The sequence below is a fragment of the Saimiri boliviensis genome, chromosome 1 (genome assembly GCF_048565385.1).
Source record: "Saimiri boliviensis isolate mSaiBol1 chromosome 1, mSaiBol1.pri, whole genome shotgun sequence".
In the NCBI taxonomy this organism is placed as follows: domain Eukaryota; kingdom Metazoa; phylum Chordata; class Mammalia; order Primates; family Cebidae; genus Saimiri; species Saimiri boliviensis.
The window spans coordinates 1,816,812-1,830,783 of record NC_133449.1 but is presented as its reverse complement, the minus strand read 5'-3'; the positions used below and the strand labels follow the sequence as shown (position 1 = coordinate 1,830,783).

At 45.3% G+C, this 13,972-nt stretch overlaps 1 protein-coding gene across 16 annotated transcripts in view; it reads left to right on the top strand.

Moving 5' to 3' along the window:
- Nucleotides 1–13,972, top strand: part of MYT1L (myelin transcription factor 1 like) — a 548,393-nt gene that overhangs the window by 301,058 nt on the left and 233,363 nt on the right. The gene's annotated exons all lie outside the window — the stretch shown is intronic.

Here is a 13,972-nt window from a genome sequence, read left to right as displayed (position 1 = left end):
CGTTGCTGGCAAATTGTGCGGTGGGAGTTTAAGCTAGATACTTTGTTCACTGTTTTTATATTTTCTCCTTAGTAGTAGTTTACATTATTTCCTTGACTTCTGATTTTAAAAGATTATACACTATCATAGTCATAAAAATGTTTGGAGAAGCATATCCTATTTAATTAACTAGCGGCATCTTCCATTTAAGCTTCTTGTATGTAGATTCCATTGTCTGCTTAGGTCAATAATCCTTCTTAAATGTAGTTAGCCATATTTTTATCATGAAAAATCAGAGTGTTGAGCTTTTAAACTTTCTTCCAAAAAATAGAAATGTGTGACTTTATTCAATATGCTAAGGCTTGTACAATGTATATCCCAGAGAATATTAATGTTTAATATACATAATCTTTCTTTTTAGTTCTGAAGGAGAATGTTCATGTAGCCCCATTCCACAGAAGGTCCTACAATGGCCATTAAGGGTCACTTTGTCAGGGGAAGCCCTTCTTATCAGGTGTATCATTTTCATTAGTCTTGTGGACATATTCTAATTTGAGGGGATAAAAATCATGTTAGCATTAGTATCATAGGTATCTTTCATAAATAAATAAATCAAATGTAAAACTTATGGGTGGGAATTAATAGAAACTGACCAAGTGAAATGAAGAGCATATTTAGGTCCCATGTAAGACATTAAACTTCAATGTAGTCACTGCAGAAATGAAATGAATAAATCTTTCTGAGTCAAAAGAACTTTCAGGACAATGTAGAAAGGTGGAAATTTTAGTGCAGGTATTGTTTTAATGTTGCACTAATAAATAAGAAACCACTCATTAGAATATAGCAGAAATGGGACAACTCAGTGACTTATTAGCATATTAAATTTAGCAAATAAAAATATTAACTGAAAATGGGCAAAGGATATAGGAAGACAATTCCAAGGAGAAACAAATGGAATTGATGCTAGAAAAGCTGCTCGAACTCATGACACCATAGCCTCCAAGTGGAGCCACTAAGTCATGGCTTTCCCTCTCAGTGGGCACGAATTTATGCAGGAAACTCCAGTTAGCACTACTGAGAGTGAAGCATGTAGCAGTCAGGCAGGTTGATAGCAAAGTATTGGAGAGGATGGGTCACAGGCAATTATTAGCAATATCAGTGGAGCTCAGAAAGGATGTCTCCTCTGTACTAGCAATTCCACTTCTGGATATTTAGTGTACAAATATTCACACACAGGAGAGCAAAGCTGCAAGTATAACCTGACAGCCAGTGCAGAAGCCAAGCTCATGGCCACTGACCACACCTGTAGGAACTAAGGGGTGGCTTCACCCTGGACAAGCTGCTGGTCTCTCTGTGCTGTCATTTCCTTTTCTGTATGCCAGGAATAATCACCGTATTTATACCTAAGAGAGCTATGGTGAAAATCGATTGCAAGGGTTAAAATGGCACTTGCCACGTAACAAACATTTTTATATTAGAAATGTTGGCTACTTTCACTGCATTCATTACAGGTCTTGTTTATAAGAACAAGATTCTGGAAACAACTTAAATATTTATCCATAGGAGTCTGGTGAAATAAATCATTCTATAGTCACGTAATGGAGCACGATAAATTTAGTTTTTTTAAATGAAGGAGATTACATAAATCTAGCCCAAGATATAATATTAAGCAAAATTTTGCAGGGTGAAAAAACCATGCATGCGATTTGTATATTTTTAAAAGCATGTGTATATGTAAATGCTTGTCAGTGCATTCGACTTCAGACCACAGGAGAGGTTGTCTCAGAGGGAAGGAATTAGGTGCCTGAGGGGAGAAAAAAAGCTTTTCGTAGTATATTTCTTGAAGCTTTAAGAAAGCTGTGCCATGTATGTATGCGTTCCTTTTTAAAATAAATTGTTCCTGTTTGTATTCACATATTCATGGAGGGACCATGTTAGCAACAGACCCACAGAGGATCACGGGGAGGGAGGGATAGAGCCATATTATTGGTGCCAAACCTGGGGACACCAGGCCATCAGAAAGAAGAAAGTTGGCCTAAAAATCCAAATAGTTCTATTGAATTTGAGAGAGTAGTGGGGAGAGAATCTTCCACCAGCTGAGCAAAGGCACTGAGGCAGAAAAATATAGGTCCTATTTGAGAAAAAGGCAATTTGTCAAATTTCTGGTGTATTCACAGTACAGCTACATGAGCAGAGGAGAGGGAAATTGGAACATTTCATTGCCGGGAACTTATTTAAAATGCTTTGCATGCTGTCTTAAGAAAAAATAAAATGAGAGAGTGAGGGGTGAGCAACAGAGAATCCCATCCACAGCCCATGGGGTTATTCGTTTTATTTTTCGAACACGGTTTCATAGGCAGGTGGGTGGTTTTGAGGATGCTCTCTGAATTATTCGAAGCACTTGCAGACAGTTCTGCCCTTCTGTGAGGCTCTGCGGGGACACCCCTCCCAGAGCCTCTCCCACCAGGCCTGCTGCAGGAGGGTTGCCGCTTCCGCACCTTCAGGAAGGGCAGGCAGAACAGTCGGAGTGCAGCAGCCTGCCCGCGGGAAGCCTGCCCCAGAAACTGTGCTATGTGCACAGTGATGGATGAGGCTCGTATCCTTGTCGTTTCATGGGAGATTTACAGGCATAACTCTCATTAGCGCTAATGGGAGTTTCTTGCATAAATCTTGCATGCAGGAAGGTGAGAAAAACAGTTTTCTTTGATTCCTCGTAGATTTTCTGTTTGAGTCTTCATTCCCTCAGTCTGGGGGCTGGCTTTGGTGTATCATCAGGCGCCTTGCACTTAAACTGCCATTGCTCCTCATTTACATGGAAATGGACCGAAGACAGGGTTCTGAACTCACATGTTTAAACACCTCCTCCTCGTGCCATCATCCTTGCAAGCACGCATATCCAATTAGTGCAACCAATCCAACAAATTTCCATGTGTCAGTTGTACCTGCTGTGAATGTCATTCTGTTCAGTGATAACAGGGCTTACGTCCCAAAATAGAGGCAGGGGTTGAGGCATGGGGAACACGGAGTCCTTGTTGTGAGCTGAATTATTTTTAAAGTGGCTACAGTACCAATCCTTTTAAAAGTGCTGGCCTGTGTATGAAGCCAGGGTTAGGCTTTGGGGAAGAAGGCGAGCCATGGCCCCCATCACCCAATCACCATCTCTCCCCAAGGCGGGTAATTGAGGGTCCATTTATACGATCAATGCAAATATTTAGAAGGACATAGAGTCATTTCAAAGAAGATGTCTGAGATTCTAAGAAGGCTTTGTCTCACACTGCATCTAAGATGAGAGACTCCAGCATTTCCCAAAGCCCACTGCAGGGTTTTGTGCTGTGGTGTGAGTGCATGTCTTTTGCCCTTCCCATCAAACCACAATCAGAACTTCTGGGTGTCTGTTGCTGGTTCGCAGGCGGTGTTGGTGCAGGAATCTGATACTCTTTACATTAAACTGCTGATTAAAGTTTACCTTGATAACCTCAGGTACGTTCAGTTCTGACTGAGAACAATGAATGTGGTGTATCATGACAGAAAGACTTTAACTGTAACTAAAATTGTGCAACGATTTACAGACAAGTGTGAACAGGAGGTACCGTCTTGCCATTGTGTGTATCCATTTGTGTGTGGCTCACTCGGAAATGCACAGAGACCCGTATCTGAGTAAGCCAAGCTAGGTTAACAGAAGATGTGTGTTCCTTGATAGGAAAAGAGAAATAAGCAAAACCACTGTAACACATTCACCCAAAACATTCACCCAGAAACCCAGTATTTTAAACAGTAAATTAAAAATGAAAGACAACTACCTTTTGAACTTTTTCCTTATTTATTGTTCTTCAAAAAAACAACTATCTGTTTGATTGAATTCATCTCTGTCAGCCAAAAATGACAAAAATTGTGTCTTCCTCTCTAATCTGTCAAATTCTCCATCAGTCAAAACGTGGCCTTATGGTTAACGGAGATTATTTTTAAATTAATTTTTATTTTAGCCATGCTATGAACAATTTGAGAAGGTTTTGTGTACCATATTCATGCATCCACTCACTCATTCAGCAGACATTGCTGGCGTCCTCGGGGGTGGCAGGCACTGCTCCTGGTGTGGGGGGAGGGGGGCAGAGTAGAACAAAGATGCCACACTGAGCTCAGGGCAAGGAAGCAGGGGAAGGGAGCCAGTCACCCACGTGTAAGTCATGGGCCAATCAGGAAGGAGGCCACACAGACAGTGGGCGTGGTTCTTTCCAGGTGTCTTGCAGGAGTGGCCAGGAAGGAATGGAAAGGGAGCTGGAGGCAGGTGGCGCTGGGCTGTCCCTGGGGAGACGCACTGGGACTAAAGTAATTAAGTTAACACATTGTAGGGTATGGCCACAATGTACAATGACTTCTTGTGGTTCTGAGTCCCCTTTTAATTTCTGCCAATGGTGAGAACTGATAACGATATAACAAGAAGTGTCACGGCATTCCCATTGTAATTTACTGGTAATTGAGGGTAATATATTAGAACAAGTTTTCCGGAGAATAAATGAATTACTGTGACTTAATTTAATACAAGAGACTAGATGGCTGAGGCAGGGGGTCAGGGATTGAGGTGTCAAGAGTCCAGGATTTTGGAGAAATCATCCATAGGGCATAGAAGCCATCGGGAATCTTTGCAGAGTGATTTTGGACACGATAGCTGTGAACCAGGGGCTGAAACCCTCATGGAAGGTGGGTGAGGTTCTGGGCTTGGGCCACATCCGGGTGTCACTTTGAGTCTTAGATGAACTGAGCTTCATGGCTGATGAGTTTTAGGGAAACAAAGAAAGACAGGTCCAGGGTCCCAGAGCACACTCCGCCCCCAGGTCAATGCTGCTGGCACCAGGTGAGGGTTGCCGGAGCCAGTGTCAGGAAGACCCTGCTCACAGGGAAGTGCAGGGGGAAACGCAGAGAGGAGAGGACATGCAACCCCAGGGGTCTGGGAGGCTGTCACTACTGTCCTGATGTCAAGAACAGGGACAGGCGTGCTGAGATCCGGATGCATGCCGGGTGTTTGGGGCTTAGAGACAGAGGACAGGTGCCCTGCATGGGAAGAAATAGAGCAGAGAAAAGACTAGGCAGTGGCTCCAAGGTGACAGGGAGGCCGGGACTGTCTGGGCAGGGACAGGGCCTCTGTGTGGTTCTGAGGCCCCTTTTAATGTCTGCCAGTGGTGAGTAGTGATAACATAACAAGAAATTGCATGCCATTCCCATTGTGATGTACTATTAATTGAAGGTAATATACTAGATCAGGCGTCCCCGTCCCCAAACTTTTTACACAGGGGGCCAGTTCACTGTCCCTCAGACTGTTGGAGGGCCGCCACATACTGAGCTCCTCTCACTGACCACCAATGAAAGAGGTGCCCCTTCCTGAAGTGCAGCGGGGGGCCAGATAAATGGCCTCAGGGGGCCGCATGCAGCCCGCGGGCCGTAGTTTGGGGACGCCTGCATTAGAACAAGTTTTCTGGAAAATAAATGAATTACTGTGACTACGTGTAATACACATAGCACTGCAACTTTGAGTATGGAAATAGTATAATTGCTTAGGATTGATAAATATGCTGTATACCACAAGGCTTATTTTAAATTGATTGCAATTGTCAGGGTTCTTCAGAGATCAGTCCAAAGGTGCAAAACAGATGCTGTTCATTCTATGGTGGGGCGACTTCCTCATGAACCCAGCAGGAGTCAAAAATACCGGAGCTGAAAATGCATTTAATCCGCATAACCTGCTGAACATGATAGCTTAGTCTCACCTGCCTTCAACATGCTCAGAACATTCACACCAGGCTACAGATGGCCAGGATCTTCTGGAAACAGAGTCCATGGTAGAGCCAGGGTTCGCCCTCGGATTGCAGGGCTGCTGGTGAGCTGCCCAGCACCTGGAGAGGGTGTCTTTCCCTTGCTACTGAAGGTCTCTGGGTTTAAGCGGACCTGCAGGAAGCAGGAGATACTCTGTGCTATCTACCCTCTTGAAAACAAAACTCCACTTGTAAGATTAACTTAAGCAAAGGTGATTTTTTTGGTAAGAGAGCTAGGGGTGTGGAGAGACGCTCCACAGAACTATTTCTTTATGAGACTTAGATACATTTATGGTACAGTCTCACTAGAAGGAAGAAACTTGTCCACGGGGAATCTTTGAGTTCAGAGGTTCTGTCTCTGACGGTCAAAGTAGGAAGATGGTTGTTATTACACATTTTGGCTTTATACAGCTGCAGGCATCTGACTTTAAACCATCTGCTTAGGCTGCAAGACAGAGGTACCAGGCCCTTCTCTTCTTTCCAGAAAATCCATAATGAAACCAGAGAAATTTGCCTCCAGCGAGTGAGCAGAGCCAAAGGGCCTGCTAGGGCTGCCATGGGGGAAGGGCTTCTTTGGCAGGGAGGGAGATGCCACCAAATGCTCTCGGCCCCAGAAGGACGAGGAGCTGCCACAGAAAATGTTTCTGATGTTTGGTCATTTGATAAGAGACAAAGAATATCTTTGTGAAACAAAAAGTGATGATAGCATGATCCAGTTCGCGGTGAATTCCAGTTCACCTCATGAAGTGCTGGGTGGCTCTTTGGGGCGCCGGGAGGAGACGAGGCCCGGCTGGCCTCCAGCTTCTCCCTCCCCCAGCAGCTTCCCATCTAGAAGGGGAACGTTTTTAAGGGAAAGAAGACAACTTCCCTCAAGGAAAACAACTTTATGTTGGATTTGCAGTTGACTTTGACAAGACTCAAACGTGGCGATTTCATAGTCTTCATCACCTTGCATTAACAGTACATTTATTCCGTAAGTTTAACTTCCACCTTTCCCCAAAGCTGTAACTCAATTCAAAAGTTCAGGTTACCTGAAGCAAAATTATTAATGCATCAGTAATATATTTTTATATTTATCTGCTAAGTGACATATTCCTGGATAAAACCTCAGGTAGTTTGCAATTTTACATAAACACATTTTTATAAACAAACATATCTTTCCAGAAAAGGCAGTATAATTAAAAAAATTATGTTTCACCATGAGTCGCCCTGTTTCTCTTTTTGCCTTATTTGAGTTTTCTATTTTTCTGCTTTCTAAGCACGTTGGTTACTGTGGAGATGGTGTCAGAATTAGCAGTTTCACAAATGCAAGTAGAAAAGTAGAAACCAGTTAATTATAGTTTTTTAAACTTCAAATGAATATAATACATGAAATTTTAAAAAATATTCACACTTAATAAAACCACTTTTACTTCAAACTTTTAAATAATTACCCCCAAAATGACCCCCCAACAATGATCCATTCTTCAGGAATTGACAAAAAATTAATAAATAAATATTGATACTTTTCCCAAAATATCACATGTTCCTAATTTTCCCTGAAGAGAGACCAAGTGTCTAATTATAAGGACACATTTCAGTTTCCACCCGGAACTTAAAAATGTGGATAATAAATTCACTTATAATTCATTTTCCCACCTGAAAACTAATTTCTGGCTGCATATGATAAATACGCCTTGCTATGGGAGGGGATTTCCGGAGCAGGGGACACCCAGGCTTTGGTCAGGTGGTCACCTGCACCAGCCAGAGCCTCACACCGACTCCAAGCACAGACGTTCTCAGAACCGAGCGTTGAAGATTCATCTGCGTGGAGGATTTCTGTCCCTCCCCAGTTCCAAACTTTCCATCCTGTAGCCAAGGAAACTTGTCATAAGGACAGGTGGGATGTGCACCTTGCATGTACATGACTGTATTGGGCACACATAGAAATTCAGTCACTTATCAAGAAACCAGAGTACACATGTACATGGCAGTGCCAAGGGCGGAGGACACATCACTAGTTTCCAAATGTACAGCGCTAGAAGGATGATTAAACCAGAACACCAGGACAAGTGAAAAGAGACCAAAACAGTAGCACTGACACACGTCACCAGATGTGATCAGCACATACTGATGGGTTCCTAAATGAGGAGAGGATGCTGTGCAAGGGTCCATTCCTAGCTTAGTTTCATTTCTGCAGGCACCCACCCACACACCTGTGGGCACATGCCCTTTCTATGATTCTACCAGGCGTTGTCCCTGCCTATTTGTCATGTCTGTGTTCCCTTAGCCACCTTGCTTCCTGCAACCAGGCATGAATAAGGGTCTCCTCGCTTGATCCATCTCGCACTCCTACACTGGCAGCCATTCCGCCTGGAACAGCCTTCCTGGCTCCTTCCCAAGTCTCATGACCCTGGTCACATGCCACTGAGTAACTTGTAAATGGACAAAGCATGAGCAGGCTGACCCAGGCATGCCACGTGAGCTCACAGTCTGTCCCCAGATGAACACATCCTATTCCTCAGCAAAGCCCATCACCTGTCTTCTGGTCAAGTTTGCTGTCTTTGATGTTTTGATAAGCGGAGAACCTGTGACATTCTCTAGGTTCAAAGTCATATCCATTCTTTATCATCTATCAATTCACACATTTTCACCTTCATAAATTCAACTTTGAACATTCCTGCAACTGGCAAACTTCCCTCACAGTTAGGGAACAGTTACTTCCCTCACAGTCAGGAAGCAAGAGGTTCTGATGCATTTAGGAACTTACCGAACTGAAGATTTGTCCACAGAACACATCAAGGTCATGCACAGAATTTTGTTGTTGTTGAGTGAGTCTCATTTGGTTGCCCTGGCTAGAGAACAGTGGTGCAGTCATAACCCACTGCAGCCTCAAACTCCTGGGCTCGAGCAATCCTCCTCACAGAGCTTCCAGAGTAGCCGAGACACAGGGGCCAGCCATCATGCCTAGGCATGCGTGAAATGTTTATAAAACAGTCACTGTGAGATTGTGAGGGTCAGATACCACAAAATATGTGAGAGTGTTGAGAACCGTGACGTGACCCGTAATTACCACTTCCCAGTATTCGGGAAAATGCGCTCGTGAGATTCTGTTCATTCTCGTGGTGCTGACCAACTGCCTTCCATGTGCCAGTGCTGTTCCACGTACCAGGAAGTTAGCCACATAACACGAGGAGCTGGAGGTGACAGTGCCTCTTTGACAGGGAGGGTGGTCGGTGGCTGAACAGTCACAACCTGATATGCCAGAGCTGTGGTGAAAGGAGCCACGAACAGAGAGGAGGGCCAGACACCGGGGAGGCCCCGGAAACAGTGATGCCTGAACATCATCAGGGGTGAGCTCAGAGGGGTGAGGGAGCTGCCCACATGGGGGGCTGGGCTGTGGGCTCAGGTGGCCACGTGCAGCAGGGAAGAGGCTGCCCGTGAGGGAAGCTGGACACGGCCACGGGACCTCACCGTATGTGACCTTTCAGCACGACCGGGAGTTTGAATTGTGTTCCAGAGGCTGTTGGAACCCACTGAAAATCATTCTAAGCAAACAAGGAACATCACGTTGCTTCTGACCGATGACTACACATGAAGAGTCGATGTGAAGGGGAGGTATTTGGTGGCAGGAACTGCAACTAGGATATGCTACAGAAATACAGATATGGTGTCCAGACAAGATGAGCTGTGAAGGAGAGATGCCAGGGAGGCGGCGTGGGCCGGGCGCCGAGTGATGCCTGGAGGGGGCGGGATGCCAGGAAGAAGCTGAGGGAGCCCAGGAACCTGGCTTGATATGAGGTCTGATGGTGTCATTTGCTGGTGTGGGGAAAAGGATAAGATAATGGGGTCACCTGCAATCAAGGTGAGATTCTACTCAACCAAAGACACACTTAAAATTATGTAATGTTAGATTTTAAAGGAATCCTCGAACTCTAGCTATGGAATCCAGCTATAATAAAATCAGAGCAATAAAAAGGGGCGTGTTTCTAACAAAGTCAATCTTAAACAGTGCAGACCACTCTAATATTCCTTTAAGAGAGGGGCGTGTCATAAAATAATGCCATTTAATTCCACAAGCATGTGTCATAATCCCGGTCCTATTGCTCAGGAAACGGTTTCTGTCTGAATGAGCCCACACTGTGCCTGCATGGAGCGCAGAGTCCACCAAAACGTAGCTCTTCCTCTGAGAGAGTTTGTAACTTAGCAGGAACAGCAGGACATGGGCACAAAGTCAGTGTTCATCAAGGCTGCCCAGGTTCAGTGCGGGCGGATGAGGGAGGTGCAGAGTCACTGGAGGATTCAAACTCTGGTTTTGAATATATTATAGCTCTGAATCTATTTCAAAACTATAGCTGGTTTTTTGTTTTTTGTTTTTTTGAGACCGAGTTTTGCCCTGTCACCCAGGCTGGAGTGCAGTGCCAGGATCTCAGCTCACTGCAACGTCTGCCTCCCAGGTTCAAGCAATTCTCTTGCCTCAGCCTCCCAAATACCTGGGATTACAGGTACCCACCACCACGCCTGGCTAATTTTTGTATTTTTAGTATAGATGGGATTTTGCCACGTTGGCTAGGCTGGTCTCGAACTCCTGACTTCAAACAATCTGCCCACTTCTGCCTCCCAAAGTGCTGGGATTGCAGGTGTGAGCCACTATGCCTGGCCCAAAACTATAGTTTTCTTTAAAAAAAAAAAAAATCACCTGAAACGAATTACTTCTTGTCCTGGACAAGAGAACTACCATTGTAACTGGAGAAAAAAAAAATGCTTTCCAGTCTCACTAGCAACGGCCATCCCCTGGAGGACGTGTCAGCTGTGCTCTGTGCTGAGCGATAGATTCAGCGGGAACAGTGCAGCTGCCGTCCCACTTACCATGGAACCGAGAAAGGCCCGCAGAAACAGACGGACACACACAATGATTGCGTGTTACAGTAAGAATGTTGTGCAGGCAGCAAATCGTGGTGAAAAACAGAGAGAATGGCAAATCTAGTCTAAGCAGAGGGCTTTGGAGATGCTTTTCCAAGGGAAGCTGCACTTAGGCTGAGGCTTAAAGGAAAGGATTTAGCCCTAAGAGGCAAAGGGAACAGGAAGGAGCCGTGGACGCCGCCTGCAGGTATAGTGGGAGACCAGAGACGTCTCTGTTGTTGTTCACTGGCTGCAGGGCGTCAGGGAACAGCACGAGACCAGAGACCAAGGAAGGACCGTGTCCCGCAGAGCCTGACGCTGAAGTGCGGTGGGAGCCACTGGTGTCTCTGCAATGCAAAGCCTGCCGAGGACATATTTATGTCCCAAGTCTGATGCTTGAGCAGATTGGAGATGTGATTTTCAAGGGACTGGAACGGTGGTGGAGAAACCAGTTAGGAAGCAGCTTCACTCGTCCGGTGAGCAGCGATGTCGCTTGGACTACGGAGATGGCATTGATCAACAAAAAAGAATTCAAGGTGTGTTTTGAAGATAAAATCATAGACTCGGTGATGTGATGTGGAGCTGGGAGGAAGGAAGACGGGAGCTGTGTGGATGGGATTCTAATGCCTGGAAAAGAAGACTTCAGAGGGTAGAGATTCTGGGGGAGAAATTAGGAGCTCTATTCTGCACCCACATCAAGCGGCGGGTGTTCCTGGGGATGCCAGGGGGGTGGGACATAGCTGGGGGATGTGACTGAATTGTGTCCCTACGACTTCCTGACCAACCTCATCATCAGTAGAGATTTAATGGGAAAACTGAAGTGACCCATTGACAGTAATGAAGCTACTTGGGCTGGAGTCTGGATGGAACCCAGGCTCCTGACTGCCACCCTGGACGGAACCCAGACTCCTGACTGTCACCCTGGACAGAACGCAGGCTCCTGACTGCCACCCTGGACGGAACCCAGGCTCCTGACTGCCACCCTGGACGGAACCCAGGCTCCTGACTGCCACCCTGGACGGAACCCAGGCTCCTGACTGCCACCCTGGATGGAACGCAGGCTCCTGACTGCCACCCTGGATGGAACGCAGGCTCCTGACTGCCACCCTGGATGGAACGCAGGCTCCTGACTGCCACCCTGGATGGAACCCAGGCTCCTGGCATGTCTCAATCACTTGGGTTCTGGAAATTCAAGTGCATTTATTTGTGGAAGGTACGCTGACACTCTGTAATGCACCCCTTCCCATTACCATGACTTGACTGTGGACTGAAATGTGACTGGGACAGCATGTGGCATCACAGTCTCATGGCAGGAGCTCCTGCCAAGGGCATAGCCAAGGCACGGTGCCATCCTGTCCCCAGAGGCCGCTGGGGCTGCGCCAGGCACTGTGTCCTTCAACATGTCTGAATGGGGACAAAGCAGCTGGGGATTGCCAGTCATCTTCCCCGGAGAGTTGATTTAATGGATTCCCCGACTACACGCACTTCTATTGGAATGTAATGACTTCAAATCAAATTTCTTTAGCAAGGTGAAACCCAGATTTTTTTTTTTAATGTTGGTTCCCGATTTCATTTTTAAATTCTGAGGAATGAGATGACTTTCCTCTTAAAGCCAAAGTTATTTTCAGGCCGTAGTATAGGAAGTAGACGGACCTGGAGGGCCCCAGGGTCACAGCCTGCGTCCTGCCTTGTTGCCACATGATGAGAGGTGCTGGCGGGGGGGTGTGGAGAAGGCCCTCCTTCTAGAATCTGCTCTGGCCGCTTCACTGTTTGACTGTGTGAAGACCCACTTCATCTCTCAAGTTAACGAGACCTTTTTGACTCCATCCTTAGCACCTCTCCCAGCCCTTTTTCACGCAAGCCTGCCGGTGGCTTCATTTCCATATCACAGCCGCTGTGAGGTCAGGAAGATTTTGGACAGCTCTGAGCATCCAAGGTGCCCTGAATCCCCATGACATTGACGTGCCACGTCTCTAAACTGTACAGAGAAATAAATTTTAACTTTTGAAGTTAGAGTTGTTTTGTTGAAATTAGAGTAGACCTGGCTGTTACCGAATATTCAGGAGACTAGAGAGACCAATAGGTGAAACAGGAGGACTTTATGAAGGTGGCCACCAGCTCAGTGGGTTAGCATCCCAAGGCTGAGCCCCGAGAAAGAAAATGGGGTCCTATTTATACATCCAGGATGATGTAGCAGCTAACAGGTTACAAAAGCCAGAAACGCGTCGTACATTCTTCGGGTGTTATCTTTCCCTGTGACCTTGCAGCTGGTCAGTAAGAAAAGCAGGAGTCTTAAGATGCCTGGGAACTTCGCTGAGAATGTGGGGAGAATAGATAAGGGAGGTTTTACAGGGAGTTAGTTAATTTTAAGCAGAGCTGGGGGTTAGGTTTTACCTTAAACAGCACACAACACAGCAAAATTTACTTTATAGCAACACAAATGATAAGGTTTTGGTTTTACTATTATTGCTTTTGTTTAATTGCTGTCCTCAATGCTCTTTCTTGGAGCTGGTGGTGAAGGGTGCATAATTTCAGAAAGCTGTCATGCACACACTTAATGCAAATATACATAAGTATTCCTCACATGTGAGATGCCAGAAACTAATGCTTTCAACAAAATTCAATACAGACTTTATTAAAACCGGAATCAATTTTAAAAAGTGAAAAAGAATTAGACCGAGTATATCTGACCGCCAAATTTTGCAGCCCTTCTAGTTAGAAGTCAAAACAGATGCATATTTTAAGGACCACTGGCCGCCCAGCTGAAATGATTATCCGCGTATCAGTGTGGATGGAGACCTAATTCCTTGTCTGCTGTGTTGTACTTACAAGGAGGTTTTACCAAATTAACAAACTTGGCCTCAGGATACTATTGAAGAAAACGGCCTTTGTCACTCTTCCATAATTTCTAAGGATACACTTTCAGCTTACAAATATATGTCTAGTAAAACCAAAAATAAAGTATCTAAAATTGACGTGTTTAAATTATAATGAAGTCAACTGCTTTCTCTTATTTTTAAACCATCTTTATCACTCATTACAACAGCTGGCAAATAATAGGCTTTCAATTTTATTTATGGAATAAAAGAATACACATATAACGAATGAATGAATGATAGTTGAGAATAAATGCTTCAGAGAGAGAGAACAGGAATCTAAATTTAAAGCTGCACTTAAATTTAAAACCCCTCAGCCTGGCACAGTGGCTCATGCCTGTAATCCCAGCACTTTGGGAGGCCAAGGCGGGCAGGTCACCTGAGGTCAGGAGTTCAAGACCAGCCTAACCAACATGGAGAAACCCCGTC